Source organism: Scyliorhinus torazame, chromosome 24, assembly GCF_047496885.1.
Source record: "Scyliorhinus torazame isolate Kashiwa2021f chromosome 24, sScyTor2.1, whole genome shotgun sequence".
Taxonomy (NCBI): domain Eukaryota; kingdom Metazoa; phylum Chordata; class Chondrichthyes; order Carcharhiniformes; family Scyliorhinidae; genus Scyliorhinus; species Scyliorhinus torazame.
In genome coordinates, this window is record NC_092730.1 from 33,871,564 (window position 1) to 33,886,413 (window position 14,850).

At 47.0% G+C, this 14,850-nt stretch overlaps 3 non-coding genes across 3 annotated transcripts; all 3 read left to right on the forward strand.

The window, feature by feature from the left end:
• trnam-cau (transfer RNA methionine (anticodon CAU)) lies at nt 1-72 on the forward strand. Its single transcript has one exon. It is a non-coding gene; the product is annotated as a tRNA-Met (tRNA).
• A 2,860-nt stretch (nt 73-2,932) lies between these two features.
• trnal-aag (transfer RNA leucine (anticodon AAG)) lies at nt 2,933-3,015 on the forward strand. The gene has a single exon. It is a non-coding gene; the product is annotated as a tRNA-Leu (tRNA).
• Nucleotides 3,016-5,222: 2,207 nt separating this feature from the next.
• Nucleotides 5,223-5,305, forward strand: trnal-aag (transfer RNA leucine (anticodon AAG)). Its single transcript has one exon. It is a non-coding gene; the product is annotated as a tRNA-Leu (tRNA).
• The last annotated feature ends 9,545 nt before the right edge of the window (nt 5,306-14,850 follow it).

Here is a 14,850-nt window from a genome sequence, read left to right on the forward strand (position 1 = left end):
AGCAGAGTGGCGCAGCGGAAGCGTGCTGGGCCCATAACCCAGAGGTCGATGGATCGAAACCATCCTCTGCTATTTATATTCTCATTCACACCAAACGGAAACATATGGCGATTTGTCAGCAGCACATCTGCATTTTTATTTATTAGTATCAAAACTTTGCTTTCACTCCGATCCGCTCTTTGACACCTGTTCTTCAGCTACCCACAGTACAGTCGAGGTGACGAGATTGCCTTCTCCCAGAACACTCTTCTGGCGCATCTACTGGATGAACGTTCACCTGTTTGGACACTGGAGGGGTTCTTCGGCTACTTTTCTGTGAAAACAAGACCGGAAGCAGCTGTGGAAGGAGATTGCCGTTGCCAGAACGCAACTCTCCAATTGGATGCTTCACATCGTTCAGATTTTAGTCTCTCAACATCTTCGTGTGAGGAACAGGTAGAGCGGAGATTCGGTACTTGTTGATTGAAGCAAACTGACCAATGAAGCAATGAGAAGCTCCTTAACCTCCAGCGGCTTGGACAAGGAGGGCACTCAGATAGAGGAGACTGGCTGGCATTCAAAAGTAGGAAAAGCATATGTTGTTTGAAATTAAATGACGATAAAGATAGAATTTAAGTCGATTTGTGCACGGATCTTACTTTTGCCACCAGCGCATCAGGATGGCTGAGTGGTCAAAGGCGCAGCGTTCAGGTCGCAGTCTCTTCTGGAGACGTGGGTTCAAGTCACACTCCTGATATTGACATTTCCTCCACGAGGTTAAATTTCTCCAGCGAGATTTTCAACCTCACGAAGTTCCAATTCCTCCCTTTGAATGGGAAAGCTTTGGTCTCAGGACATGAGATTCCTGCTTAAATACGCACAGCAAGACCCAACATCATAGAATCATAGAATTTACAGTGCAGAAGGAGGCCATTCGGCCCATCGAGTCTGCACCGGCTCTTGGGAAGAGCACCCTACCCAAGGTCCATGCAAAAGCCCAGTTAATGACTCGATAATCTGCTTCAGTTACTCTGGTTGAGGAATTAATAGTGATCCCAGGACTCCGGGTAAAATTCGTCTTCTCTTGTAAATAGTCTGGCACGTTCGACTGTTCACATCCATCCGAGAGGGGAAGATGGGAACTCGGTTTCTATTGTGATTCATTGCTCGATAAAGATTTATTTCCTTATTGGCCCCCTGCGAGATATTACTGGATATCGTTATATATCTATATTGCCCCTCCGTGGGGTACTACTGGAGAACGTTTCCGGTCCAGCTATGACTAAGGGTAACCTGCACTCGAAAAGTTAGCTCTTTTCTCTCCTTGCAGATGCTGTCAGACATGCTGAGACTTGAAAACATTTTCTCCGTGGTTCCCTCTGTGTGAGCTTTACAATGTTGTAATGTGTCATGCTCCCATCTTCATTCCAGGGACTAATGTCGGGATGTGACTGCAAGACATTTCTGACAGGTATCTGCTGCAAGGCAAACAGGAGGACCGTACGTTATGTTTACTTTTGGTATGAGGAAGAATGTAAATAGCAGAGAACAGCCTCGATTCCTCGTCCTCAGGGTAATGGCCCAGCACGGTTTCCCGACCGAACTCTCCTCCTGAAACCAGGAGGTACGTCATTACTGCCCTGCGGCAGCCACACAACTATTCACTTCCTCATTTTCTCTTTCAACAAGAATACACGTTTGAGCACACTGATTCTGGTCAGCACAGTTCAGATAATTTAGTTTCGTGCTGAATGGTTGTTCTGTGAAGGTGATGTGATTTATTCTGTGACGTTGTTCTGATGGGAAAGTGGGGAGTGACTGGAATCATCTTCATAGGACGAAGTTCGGGACGGCAGTTTCACCCGTCTGGGAACATTGATCACGCTGTTACTGATTTCATCAAACTTTGCCTCAAGACCGACCCCGGAAAGAGTCAACCACGAGCAGAGTGGCGCAGCGGAAGCTTGGTGGACCCATAACCCAGAAGTCGATGGATCGAAACATTCCTCTGCTATTCGTGTTCTCACTCACACCAAACGGAAACAAGTTGCTATTTGTCGGCAGCACATCTGTGATTTTCTTTATTGGTATCAAAGTTTTGCTTTCAGTCTGATCCGGTCTTTGACACCTGTTCTTCACCTACCCACAGAACAGTCGATGTGACTAAGTTGACTTCTCCCAGAACACTCTTCTGGCGCCTCTACTGGATGACCGTTCACCTGTTTGGACACTGGAGGGGTTGTTCGGCTCCATGTCTCTGAAACCAGCACAGGGAGCAGCTGTGGAGAGATATTGCAGTCGCCAGAATGCAACTCTCCAATTGGATACTTCACGTCTCTCAGATCTTAGACATTCAATACCGTCGTGCGAGGAACAGGTTGAGCGGGACTTTGGTCCTTGTTGATTGGAGCAAACTGATGAATGCAGCAATGAGAAGCTCCTTAACCCCCAGCAGTTTGGACAAGGATCGCACTCAGATACAGGACACTGGGTGGGGTTCAAAAGTAGCTAAAGCATATCTTCTTTGAAATGAAATGACGATGAAGATAGAATTTAAGTCGATTTGTACACGGAACTTATTTTTGACGCCAGCGCATCACGATGGCCGAGTGGCTATGGCGCTGCGTTAAGGTCGCAGTCTTCTCTGGAGACGTGGGTTCGAATCGCACTTTTGACATTAACTTTTCCTCCACGAAATGTTCAACCCCAGGAAGATCCAATACCTCACATTCAATGGGTAAGTGGTGGTACGGACTTTGTAGAATGGAGCAAACTGATCAATGCAGAAATGAGAGCTCCTTAACACACAGCGTCTTGGAGAACGATCGCACTCAGATACAAGAGTCTGGCTGGCGTTCAAAAATAGTAAAACCACATCTAGTTTGAAATGAAATGAAGATGAAAATTGAATTAAAATCGATTTGCCCATGGAGCATATCTGTGATCACAGCGCGTCAGGATGGCCGAGTGGTCGAAGGCGCTGCGTTAAGGTTGCAGTCTCCTCTGGAGACGTGGGTTCGAATCCCACTTCTGACATTAACTTTTCCTCCACGAGGTTACGTGTTTCCAGCAAACCGTTCAACACCAGGAAGATCCAATACCTCCGATTCAATTGGGAAGCGGTGGCGTAAGGACATGAGATTCCTGCTCACATTCGCAAAGCAAGGCCCAACAGACAGAAGCCCAGTCCATGACTGGATGATCTGCTCAGTGAGCCTGGTTGAGGAAATAATATTGATCGCAGGACGCCGGGTAACATTTCTCTTCTCTTGTTGTAAATAGTCTGGCTGGTTGGAATGTCGAGGTGTCTCAGTTGACCTCTCCTAGAATCCTATTCTGCCGCCTTTACTGGATGAACTTCCTGCTGTTTGGACACTTAAGGGTTCTTCGGCTACTTGTCTGTGACAGCAGCAGCAATGGAGAGTGATTCGAGTCGCCAGAATGCAACTCTCCAATTGGATCCTTCACTCCACTCATATCTTACACTCTCAATACTTCGCGTGAGGAACAGTTCGGCGGCAGTTCAGATTTTGTTGATTGGAGAAAATTGATCAATGAGGAGGTCATTAACGACCAGGGGCTTGGAGAAGCATGGCTCTCCGATACAGGATTCTGTCTCGGGTTTAAAAATAGGAAAAGAGCATCAAGTTTGAAATGAAATGTCGGTGAGGGTAGAATTTAAATCGATTTGTGCATGGAGCATATGTTTTGCCTGGCCGAGCGGTCGAAGGCGCTGCGTTAAGGTTGCAGGCTTCTCTGGAGGCGTGGGCTCGAATCCCCCTTCTGACATTAACTTTTCCTCCACGAAATGTTCAACCCCAGGAAGATCCAATACCTCACATTCAATGGGCAAGCGGTGGGCTCAGGACATGGGATTCCTGCTTAAATTGGCACAGCATGACCCCACAGGCAGAAGCCCAGTTCATGACTGGATGATATGCACAGCGAGTCTGGTTGACAAATTAATATTGATCCCAGGACTCCGGGTAAAATTCCTCTTCTCTTGTTGTAAATAGCTTGTCTTGTTGGGTGGTCGAAGTGACTCAGTTGACCTCTCCCAGAATCCTCATCTGCCGCCTTTACTGGATCAACTTCCTGCTGTTTGGACACTGGAGGGGTTATTCGGCTACTTGTCTGTGTAAGCAGCACCAGAAGCAGCTGTGGAGAGAGATTCCAGTCGCCAGTATACAACTGTCTAGTTGGATCCTTCACGCCGCTCGGATCTTAGACTCTCTATACCTTTGTGTGAGGAACAGTAAGGCGGCAGTTCGGACTTTCTTGATTAGAGAAAACTGTTCAATGCAGCAATGAGAGTCTTCTTAAACACCACCGGCTTGGAGAAGGATGGCACTCAGACACAAGACTCTGCTGGGGTTCAAAAATAGTAAAATCACATCAAGCTTGGAATGTAAAGACAATGAAGATAGAATTTAAATAGATTTGTGCACGGAGCATATATTTTGTCGCAACGTGGCAGCGTGGCCGAGCAGTAGCAGGCGCTGCACTGCGCTAAGGTCGCAGTCTTCTCTAGAGGCGTGGGTTCGAATCCTACTTCAGACATAAACGTTTCCTCCACGAGGTTATGTGTTTCCAGCAAAGCGTTCAACGCTGGGAAAATCTAATATCTCCGATTCAACAGGTGGCGTCAGGACATAAGATTCCTGCTTATCATCCGCACAGCAAGACCCCACAGACAGAAACACAGTCCATGACTGGATCATCTGCTCAGTGAGTCTGGTTGAGTAATTAATATTAAGCGCAGGACGCCGGGTAAAGTTTCTCTTCTCTAGTAAATAGTCTGGCTGGTTGGAATGTGGAGGTATCTCAGTTGACCTCTCCCAGAATCCTATTCTGCTGCCTTTACTGGCTGAAATTCCTCCTGTTTGGACACTTCACGGTTCTTTGGCTGCTTGTTTGTGGACGCAGCTGTGGTGAGTGATTCCATTCGCCAGGATGCAACTCTCCAATTGGATCCTTCACTCCACTCAGATCTTAGACTCTCAATACCTTCGTGTGAGGAACAGGTAGGCGGCAGTTCGGTCTTTGTTGATTGGAGAAAACTGATCAATGCAGCAATGAGGAGGTCATTACCGCTCAGGGGCTTGGACAAGCATGGCTCTCCGATACAGGATTCTGGCTGGGGTTAAAAAAAATAGGAAAAGAGCATTAAGTTCGAAATGAAATGTCGGTGAAGGTTGAATTTAAATCGATTTGTGCATGGAGCATATCTTTGGCCACACCTCGTCAGGATGGCCGAGCGGTCGAAGGCACTGCGGTAAGGTCGCAGTCTCCTCTGGAGACGTGGGTTCGAATCCCATTTCTGACATTAACTTTTCCTCCACGCAATGTTCAACCCGAGGAAGATCCAATACCTCACATTCAATGGGCAAGCGGTGGCCTCAGGACATGAGATTCCTGCTTGAATTCGTACAGCATGACCCGAAAGGCAGAAGCCCAGTTCATGACAGTAGTAGTTTAAATCCTGCCGGTGGCCAGGGACAGCAGGGTGCGACTGCAAGTCAGGCAGGTAACGGGAAGCAGCAGTCAGGAACTCAGGAGCCTCAGCACTTGACCCTGTCCAACAGGTATGAGGCACTTGCTCCCTGTGTGGATGGCGAACAGGGCTGCAGGAAGGATGAGTCAGATGACCAAGGCACCATGGTTCAGCAGGCCATTCAAGGGGAGGGAGTAAATAGGCAAGTTGTAGTTGTAGGGGATTCTATTATCAGGGGGATAGATAGTATCCTTTGTGAGCAGGATAAAGGGTCCCGCATGATAAGCTGCCTGCCCGGTGCTAGGGTGCGGGACATCTCTGACCGGCTTGAAAGGATACGGGTGAGGGAGGGGGCGGACCCAGATGTTGTGGTCCATGTCGATACCAACAACATAGGAAAGTCAAGAAAAGAGGACCTGTTTAGAGATTATAAAGAGCTAGGATTCAAATTAAAGAACATGTTCTCAAGGGTCATAATCTCCGGATTACTGCCCGAGCCACGTGCAAATTGGCATAGGGAGGCAAGAATAAGGGAAGATAATACGTGACTGAAAGAGTGGTGTGGGAAAGAGGGGTTCCTTTTCATGGGACACTGGCATCAGTTTTAGGACAGGGGGGACCTATACCGTTGGGATGGTCTCCACCTGAACCGAGCTGGGACCAGTGTTCTGGCGAAAAGAGTAAATAGGGTGGTCAGTCGGACTTTAAACTAGAGACTGGGGGGGGGGGGGGGGGGAGTCAGGGAACCATGAGGTGAAGTAATCAGTGGGAAGCGTAGCTGCTTAGGAATACAAAAACGCACGAAAAGACAGAACTCAGGAGAGGTTACGATAGTCCCCGTCCCACAAAATATGACACAGTGTATGGAAAGCCTCAGTAAACCAAGGTCCACCACACTAAGGAAACAAAAAGGGACGGTCAATATAGAATTAAAGGTGCTATATCTAAATGCGCGCAGTGTACGGAACAAGGTAGATGAGCTTGTGGCCCTGATTGTGACTGGCAGGTATGATGTGGTAGGCATCACAGAGACGTGGTTGCAGGGGGTTCAGGACTGACATTTAAACCTCCAGGGATTCACAACCTATCGAAGAGACAGAGAGGTGGGCAGAGGGGGCGGGGCTGCCTTGTTAATTAGGAATGAAATTAAATCGATAGCACTAAACGACATAGGGTCAGATGATGTGGAGTCTGCGTGGGTAGAGTTGAGGAACCACAAAGGCAAAAAAAACCCATAATGGGTGTTATGTACAGGCCTCCTAACAGTGGTCAGGACCAGGGTCACAAAATGCACCACGAAATAGAAAGTGCGTGTCAGAAAGGCAAGGCCACAGTGATCATGGGGGACTTTAATATGCAGGTGGACAGGGTAGATAATGCTGCCAGTGGACCCAAGGAAAGGGAATTCATTGAATGTTTACAGGAGGGGTCTTTTTGGAACAGCTTGTGATGGAGCCCACGAGGGGACAGGCCATTCTGGACTTAGTTTTATGTAATGAGCCAGAATTGATTAAAGATCTTAAAGTAAGGGAACACTTAGGAGGCAGTGATCATAATATGGTAGAATTCAATCTCCAAATTGAAAGAAAGAAGATAGAATCAGATGTAAATGTGTGACAGTTAAATAAAGGTAACTACAGGGGCATGAGGGAGGAACTGACGAAAATCGACTGGGAGCAGAGCCTCGTGGGAAAGACAGTAGAACAGCAATGGCAGGAGTTTCTGGGAGTAATTGAGGGCACAGTACAGATGTTCGTCCCAAAGAAAAGAAAGGTTATCAGAGGGGGGATTAGGCAGCCATGGCTGACAAAGGAAGTTAGGGAATGCATCAAAGCAACAGAGAAAGCGTATAATGTGGCAAAGAGTAGTGGGAAGTCAGAAGATTGGGAAGGCTGCAAAAACAAACAGGATAACAAAGAGAGAAATAAGGAAAGAGAGGATCAATTATGAATGATAATAAAAGTTTCCTTAAATACATTAAAAACAAACGGGAGGCAAAAGTAGACATTGGGCCGCTCCAAAATGCCCCTGGTAATCTAGTGATGGGAGACAAGGAAACAGCTGAGGAACTAAATAGGTACTTTGCGTCAGTCTTCATAGTAGAAGACATGAGTAATATCCCAACAATTCAGGAGAGTCAGGGGGCTGAGTTGAATATGGTATCCATCACAAAGGAGAAAGTGCTAGAGAAACAAAGAGGTCTAAAAATTGATAAATCTCCGGGCCCAGATGGGATACATCCTAGAGTTCTAAAGGAGATATCTGAAGAAATAGTGGAGGCGTTAGTTATGATCTTTCAAAAGTCACTGGAGTCAGGGCAAGTCCCAGAGGATTGGAAAATCGCTGTTGTAACCCCCCTGTTCAAGAAGGGAACAAGGAAAAAGATGGAAAATTATAGGCCAATTAGTCTATCCTCGGTTGTTGGCAAGATTCTAGAATCCATTGTTAAGGATGAGATTTCTAAATTCTTGTCAGTGCGGGGTCGGATCAGGACAAGTCAGCATGGATTTAGTAAGGGGTGGTCGTGCCTGACAAACCTGTTAGAGTTCTTTGAAGAGATAACACATAGGTTAGACCAAGGAGAGCCAATGGATGTTATCTATCTTGACTTCCAAAAGGCCTTTGATAAGGTGCCTCACGGGAGACTGCTGAGTAAAATAAGGGCCCATGGTATTCGAGGCAAGGTACTAACATGGATTGACGATTGGCTGTCAGGCAGAAGGCAGAGAGTTGGGATTAAAGGTTATTTTTCGGAATGGCAACCGGTGACGAGTGGTGTCCCGCAGGGTTCAGTGTTGGGGCCACAGCTGTTCTCTTTATATATTAACGATCTAGATGACGGGACTGGGGACATTCTGGCTAAGTTTGCCGATGATACAAAGATAGGTGGAGGGGCAGGTAGTATGGAGGAGGTGGGGAAGCTGCAGAAAGATTTAGACAGTTTAGGAAAGTGGTCCAAGAAATGGCTGATGAAATTCAACGTGGGAATGTGCGAGGTCTTGCACTTTGGAAAAAAGAATAGAGGCATGGACTATTTTCTAAACGGTGACAAAATTCATAATGCTGAAGAGCGAAGGGACTTGGGAGTCCTAGTCCAGGATTCTCTCAAGGTAAACTTGCAGGTTGAGTCCGTAATTAAGAAAGCAAATGCAATGTTGTCATTTATCTCAAGAGGCTTGGAATATAAAAGCAGGGATGTACTTCTGAAGCTTTATAAAACATTAGTTAGGCCCAATTTAGAATACTGTGAGAAATTTTGGGCCCCACACCTCAGGAAGGACATACTGGCACTGGAGCGGGTCCAGCGGAGATTCACATGGATGATCACAGGAATGGTAGGCCTAACATACGATGAACGTCTGAGGATCCTGGGATTATATTCATTGGAGTTTAGGAGGTTGAGGGGATATCTAATAGAAACTTACAAGATAATGAATGGCTTAGATAGGGTGGACGTAGGGAAGTTGTTTCCATGAGCAGGGGAGACTAGGACCCGGGGGCACAGCCTTAGAATAAAAGGGAATCACTTTAAAACAGAGATCAGGAGAAATTTCTTCAGCCAAAGAGTAGTGGGTCTGTGGAATTCATTGCCACAGAGGGTGGTGGAGGCCGGGACGTTGAGTGTCTTTAAGACAGAAGTTGATAAATTCTTGATTTCTAGAGGAATTAAGGGCTTGTATTGAGAGCGGGTAAATGGAGTTGAAATCAGCCATGATTGAATGGTGGAGTGGACTCGATGGGCCCAATGGCCTTGCTTCCTCTCCTATGTCTTATGGTCTTATGACTGGATGATATGCTCAGTGAGTCTAGTTGACAAATTAATATTGATCCCAGGACTTCGGGTAAAACTCCTCTTCTCTTGGTGTAAATAGCTTGTCTTGTTGGATTGTCGAGATGACTCAGTTGACCTCTCCCAGAATCCTCTTCTACCGCCTTTACTGGATCAACTTCCTCCTGTTTGGACACTGGAGGGGTTATTCGGCTACTTGCCTGTGTAAGCAGCACCAGAAGCAGCTGTGGAGAGAGATTCCAGTCGCCAGTATGCAACTGTCTAGTTGGATCCTTCACGCCGGTCAGATCTTAGACTCTCTATACCTTCGTGTGAGGAACAGCAAGGCGGCAGTTCGGACTTTGTTGATTAGAGAAAACTGATAAAGAAGCAATGAGAATCTCCTTAACCCCCAGCGGCTTGGAGAAGGAAGGCTCTCAGATACAGGACACTGGCTGGGGTTCAAAAATAGTAAAATCCCATCAAGTTTGGAAAGAAATGTCAATGAAGATAGAATTTAAATAGATTTGTGCACGGGGCATATATTTTGTCGCAACGCGTCAGGATGTCCGATCGGTCAAAGGCGCTGCGTTAAGGTCGCAGTCTCCTCTGGAGGCGTGGGTTCGAATCCCACTTCTAACATTAACCTTTCCCCCATGTAATGTTCAACCCCAGTAAGGTCCATTACTTCGATTCCATGGGGAAGTGGTGGCCTCAGGACGTGAGATTCCTGCTTTAGTTGGCAGAACAAGACCCTACAGGCAGATGCCCAGTTCACGATAGATGATCTGGTCAGTGAGTCTGTTTGAGCAATTAATTTTGATCCCAGGGCGCCTGCCAAAATTTCTCTTCCCTTGTTGTAAATAGCCGGTCTGGTTGGATTGTCGAGGTGATTCAGTTGACTTCTCCCAGAATCCTTTTCTGCCGCCTTAACTGGATGCACTTCATCCTGTTTGAACACTGGAGTGGTTATTAGGCTATTTGTCTGTGAAATCATCACCAGAAGCAGCTGTGGAGAGAGATTCCAGTCGCCACGATGCAGCTGTTATATTGGATCCTTCACGCCTCTCAGATCTTAGATTCTCAATACCTTCGTGTGAGGAACAGGTCGGCGGCAGTTCCGTCTTTGTTGATTGGAGCAAACAGATCAGTGCAGCAATGAGAAGCTCCTTAAACCCCAGCGGCTTGGAGAAGGATGGCACCCAGATACGGGACTCTGGCTGGGTTACAGAAATAGGAAAAGCATATCAAGTTTGAAAAGAAATGCAAATGCAGGTAGAATTTAAATCCATTTGTGCATGGAGCATATATTTGGCCACACCTCGTGAGGATGGCCGAGCTGCCGAAGGCGCTGCGTTAAGGTCACAGTCTCCTCTGGAGGCGTGGCTTTGAGTCCCACTTCTGACATTAACTTTTCCTCCACGAGGTTACGTTTCTGCAGCAAAACGTTGAAGTTCAGGAAGATGCAATACCTCCGATTCAATGGGGAATTGGTGGCCTCAGAACATGTGATTCTTCCTTAAATTGGCACAGCAAAACCCCACAGGCAATAGCACAGTTAATGACTGGATGATCTGCTCTGTGGTTGAGGAATTAATATTGATCCCAGGACGCCGGGTCAAATTCCTCTTCTCTTGTTGTAAATAGCCTGTCTGGCTGGATTGTCGAGGTGACTCAGTTGACCTCTCCCAGAATCCTCTTGTGCCGCCTTTGCTGGATGAATGTCCTCCTGTTTGGACGCTGAAGGGGTTCTTTGTCTACTTGTTTGTGAAAGCAGCACCAGAAGCAGCTGTGGAGAGAGATTCCAGTCGCCAGGATGCAACTGTCTAATTGGAGCTTTCACGCCGCTCAGATCTTAGACTCTCAACACCTTCGCGTGAGAAACTGGTAGGCGGCAGCTCGGTCTTTGTTGGTTGGAGCAAACTGATCAATGCAGCAATGAGAAGCTCGTTAAACACCAGCGGCTTGGAGAAGGACGGCACTCAGATAGAGGACTCTGGCTGGGGTTCAAAAATAGGAAAAGCACATGAAGTGTGAAAAGAAATTACGATGAATATAGAATTTAAATCGATTTGTGCACGGAGCATATGTTTTGTCACAAAGCGTTAGGATGGCCGAGCGGTCGAAGGCGCTGCGTTAAGTTTGCAGTCTCCTCTGGAAGCGTGCGTTCGAATTCCCTTCTGACATTAACATTTCTTCCACGAGGTTATGTTTCTCAAACAAAATGTTCAACCCCAGGAAGATCCAATACCTCCGGTTCAATTGGGAAGTGGTGGCCTCAGGACATGAGATGAACTTCCTCCTGTGTGGACACAGAAGGGGTTCTTTGGCGACTTGTCTGTGAAAGCGGCACCAGAAGCAGCTGTGGAGAGAGATTCCAGTCGCCAGGATGCAACTGTCTAATTGGAGCTTTCACGCCGCTCAGATCTTAGACTCTCAATACCTTCGCGTGAGGAACAGGTAGGCGGCAGCTCGGTCTTTGTTGATTGGAGCAAACTGATCAATGCAGCAATGAAAAGCTCCTTAACCCCCCAGCGGCTTGGAGAAAGATCGCACTCAGATGCAGGTCTCTGGCTGGGGTTCAAAAATAGGAAAAGCACATCTTGTTTGAAAGGAAATTACGAAGAAAATCGAATTTAAATCGATTTGTGCACGGAGCATATCTGTTGCCACAGCGCGGCAGGGTGGCCGAACGTTCGAAGGCGCTGCTTTAAGGTCCCAGTCGCAGCATTAAGATCGCAGTCTTCTCTGAGGCCTGTGTTCGACTCCCACTTCTGACATTAACTTTTCTTCCACGAGGTTACATTTCTCCAGCAAAATGTTCAACTACCAAACATCCAATACCTCCAATTCAATGGGGAACCGTTGGCCTCAGGACGTGAGATTCCTGCTTAAATTGGCACAGCAATACCCCACTGGCAAAATCCCAGCTAGTGACCGGATAATCTGCTCAGTGACTCTGGTTGAGGAATTAATATGGATCCCAGGACTCCGGGCAAAATTCCTCTTCACTTGTTGTAAATAGTCTGGCTGGTTGGATTGTCGAGGTGACTCATTTAACCTCTCACATAATCCTCTTCTGCCGCTTTTACTGCATGAAACTCCTCCTGTTTGGACACTGAAGGTGTTTTTTGGCTACTTGTCTGTGAATGCAGGAGCAGAAGCAGCTGTGGAGAGAGATTCCAGTCGCGAGAATGCAACTCTCTAATTGCATGCTTCACGCCGCTCAGATCTTAGACTCTCAATAGCTTCGTGTGAGGAACAGGTCGGCGGCAGTTCGGGTTTTTTGATTGGATCAAACTGATCAATGCATTAATGAGAAGCTTCTGAACCGCCAGAGGCTTGGAGAAGAATGGCACCCAGATACGTGACTCTGGCTGGCGTTCAAAAATAGGAAACGCACATCTCGTTCGAAATGAAATAACGGTGAAGATCGAACTTAAATCTATTTATGCACGGAGCATGCCCTTTGCCACAAAGCGTCAGGATAGCAGAGCGGTTGATGGCGCTGCGTTAAGGTCGCAGTTTCCTCTGGAGGCGTAGGTTTGAATTCAACATCTGACATTAACATTACCTCCACGAGGTTACATTTCTCAAGAAAAATATTCAACCCCAGGATGATCCAATATCTCCCATGCAATGGGAGAGGTGGCCTCGTATCGTGCGATTCGTGCTTAAATTCCCACAGGAAAAAGCCCACTTATTGAATGGATAATCTGCTCAGTGACTCTGGTTGAAGCAGTAATATTAATCCCAGGACTCCGGGTATAATTCCTCTTATCTTGTAAATAATCTGTCTGGTTGGATTGTCGCGGTTACTCAGTTGACTTCTCCCAGAGTCCTCTTCTGCCGCCTTTACTGGATGAACGTCCTCCTGTTTGGACACTGCAGGGGTTCTTTGGCTACTTGTCTGTGAAAGCAGCAAGAGAAGCAGCTGTGGAGAAAGATTCCAGTCGCAAGAATGCAACAGTCTAATTGCATCCTTCACGCCGCTCAGATCTACGACTCTCAATAATGAGGAACAGGTCGGCGGCAGTTTGGTCTTTGTTGATTGGAGCAAACAGGTCAATGCAGCGTTGAGAAGCTCCATAACTCCCAGCGGCTTGGAGAAGGATGCCAGTCGGATGCAAGACTCTGGCTGTGGTTCAAAAATAGGAAAATCACATCGAGTTTAGAATGAAATGATGATTAAGAAAGATCTCAAATCGATTTGTGCACGGAGCAGGGCTTCTGCCAGAGCGCCTCAGGATGGCCGAGCGATCGTAGACACTGCATTCAGGTGGCAGTTTCCTCTGGAGGCGTGTGTTCGAATCCCACTGCTGACATTAACTTTTCGTCCACGAGGTTACATTTCTGCAGCAAAATGTTCAACCTCAGGAAGGTCCAATAACTCAGATACAATGGGGAAGCGGTGGCCTCAGGACATGAGATTCCTGCTTCGATTCGCACAAGAAGACCGTACAGATAGAAACCCAATTCATGGCTGGATGATCTGCTCAGTGACTCTGGTTGAGGAATTAACATTGATCCCAGGACTCCGGGTAAAATTCCTCTTCTCTTGTTGTGAGTAGTTTGGTTGGTTGGATTGTCAAGGTAAACTCAGTTTTTCGAAGAGGTCACAAAGATGATTGATGCAGGTAGGGCAGTGGATGTTATCTATATGGACTTCAGTAAGGCCTTTGACAAGGTCCCTCATGGTAGACCGGCACAAAAATTGAAGTCACACGGGATCAGGGGTGAGCTGGCAAGTTAGATCGAGAACTGGTTAGGTCATAGAAGGCAGAGTGCAGCAATGGAAGGGTGATTTCCTAATTGGAGGGCTGTGACTAGTGGTGTTCCGCAGGGATCAGTGCTGGGACCTTTGCTGTTCGTAGAAAACATAAATGATTTGGAGGAAAATGTAACTGGTCTGATAAGTAAGTTTGCAGACGACACACAGGTTGGTGGAATTGCGGATAGAGATGAGGACAGTCAGCGGATACCGCAGGATTTAGATCGTTTGGAGACGTGGGTGGAGAGATGGCAGATGGCGTTTAATCCGGACAAATGTGAGGTAATGCATTTTGGAAGGTCTAATGGAGGTAGGGAATATACAGTGAATGGTAGAACACTCGAGAGTATTGAAAGTCAGAGAGATCAAGGTGAACAGGTCCACAGGTCATTGAAAGGGACAACACAGGTGGAGAAGGTAGTCAGAAAGGCATACGGCATGCTTGCCTTCATTGGCCGGGGCACTAAGTACAAGAATTGGCACGTCACGTTGCAGCTGTATAGAACCTTAGTTTGGCCACACTTTGAGTAGAGTGTTCAATTCTGGTCGCCACACTACCAGAAGGGTGTGGAGGCTTTATGAAGGGTGCAGAAGAGATTTACCAGGATGATGCCCGGTATGGAGGGCATTAGTTATGAGGAGCGGTTGAATAACCTCGGTTTGTTCTCACTGGAACGACGGAGGTTGACGGGCGAGCTGATAGTGGTCTACAAAATTATGAGGGGCATAGACACAGTGGATAGTCAGAGGCATTTGCCCAGGCTCGGGGTGTTAATTACTGGGCGGCATCGGTTTAAGGTGCGCGGGGCAATGTTTAGAGGAGATGTACGAGGCACG